Source organism: Glycine soja, chromosome 10, assembly GCF_004193775.1.
Source record: "Glycine soja cultivar W05 chromosome 10, ASM419377v2, whole genome shotgun sequence".
NCBI classification, from domain to species: Eukaryota; Viridiplantae; Streptophyta; class Magnoliopsida; order Fabales; family Fabaceae; genus Glycine; species Glycine soja.
Window position 1 is genome coordinate 26,596,791 of NC_041011.1, and position 1,917 is coordinate 26,598,707.

General features: G+C 34.1%; 1 pseudogene; it reads left to right on the plus strand.

Annotated features, from left to right (window-relative positions):
- The first annotated feature begins 456 nt into the window (after positions 1 to 456).
- Positions 457 to 1,689, plus strand: LOC114371572 (annotated as a pseudogene).
- Positions 1,690 to 1,917: the final 228 nt, after the last annotated feature.

The following is a 1,917-nucleotide window of genomic DNA, read 5'->3' on the forward strand; positions in this document are numbered from 1 at the left end:
AAACCCTTTCTATATAGCTCGATAATTTCATTTTTATATATGGAGTGGTGGCTGTCGAAGGTAAGTTTTTATCTTCTTTGAATTGCATCGTTTTTATTGCCTTCTAAATTTTCGTATTGTTATTTTAATTTGTGCAAAAGAAAATGTTCACACCCTTGTTTTTATTTTCTCTGTATTGCTTCACAAAAGAGATGGTGTACATAAAGGCAACCGATGAGAAGAGTGCGGAGATGGTGACCGACGAAGGTATAGGATATGATGTGTTCGAGTTTGTGAGCCTCAATTTTGCTGTTGTTTTAGAGAGTCTCTCTACTTTCGGTTTTTCTCTTGTCTTATTGGATGTGCTTTTATTGCATGGCGTTGAATTTTGTTTTCATTTGTTGGTTCATTATTAATTTTCTTGTCACTGGGTCCTCCATTATTGTATGGTGATGTACGATTGATTTTCTCATACTCATGGCCCTCCCCTTAACCCCTTCTTCGCAGTTCTCTTTCAATATTGGCATCCTCTCTGTCTTTGGTTATTTGGAAGACAATTATAGAGATCAGCTTAAGGAAAACTACTGCATAGTGGAGAAAGGGTACAATTCTTTCCCTAACAGGATACCCGGAACTACATACTCCAAAGCACTCTTGGTAAGTTGCATATCTCAAAATAGCCTCTCATACATTCTTTTGAACACACTTCTTGTTAATCCTGAAATATATTAAAAATCACAAAAAATTTTAAGTCTAACTCATTGCTTAACCAGTCTCACTCATCATTTTGTAATTCTTAATGAATTTTAGTCAATAATAGAAAATGTGTGTTAAATAGTGTAATGGTTACCACGGATCTAGTTTAGTATATATTTTTTTATTATAGATAAAAACAAAATAGTGTGATGTTTATTTTACTTTATTTTATATTTTATATTATATGGTTTCTTAGTGCTGGTCTAAGAAAATCATTTGATACATGGGATCAGATTTTGTGTCATGTCTTTGTCTGATGAATGTTTTGTGAATTGATTTGAAGGCAAGGAGGAGAATAAGACAGATTATAAGTGAGACCATTTGTAAGAGAAAGGAGTAGAGATTGATGGAGAGGGATCTATTAGGCCACTTTCTGAACTACAAGGATGAAAAAGGACAAATGCTAAGCGGTGACCAAATTGCTAATAATGTAATTGGGGTACTATTTGCAGCTCAGGATACTACAGCAAGTGTTCTAACCTAGATTCTCAAGTATCTTCATGATGACCGGAAACTTCTTGAAGCAATAAAAGTAAGACTTGTTTTTTGTCTCCCAAAAAGATTTTGTAAATCCATGTAGGCCACAAGTGTTGAAAAGTTTATGCTAATTAATGAGTCAACAAAACTATGTTGCAGGCAGAGCAAATGGCAGTATATGAAGCTAATGAAGGAGGGAAGATGCCATTGACATGGGGTCAGACCAGAAATATGCCAATTACTCATAGGGTATGGTATATACTATATACTGCTGTAAAGTGTTGGATATCGTTCAACGGTAAAGTGTTCCTCCATTCAAAGAGTTTGTAGCTCATAGTATTTTTACAGGTTATGTGTCTTAACATCGATTATATACTATTATGTCTTCTTTTTTTGCAGGAAAAGAAACGAAATATGTTAGGTAAACTTCTATGCTATTTGCTAATTTCTACTGCTACTGCTATAAGAATATACTGATAAACCTTTTCCTTGCTTTATTTCATTCATTCATGGTATTTATAAGGGTTGATACACTTTATAAAGGGGAAAATAAGAATATAACAGAATGGAAATATCACTAACAGAATTTGTGAAATTATCCTATTAGTTATAACAAACTCCCGACAAGATAATAGCAAGGCAAAGCTGGTCTGATTGTGGGTCTATGGCTGCTATCTGCACCCCTTTCTCTATGTGGTATTGCTA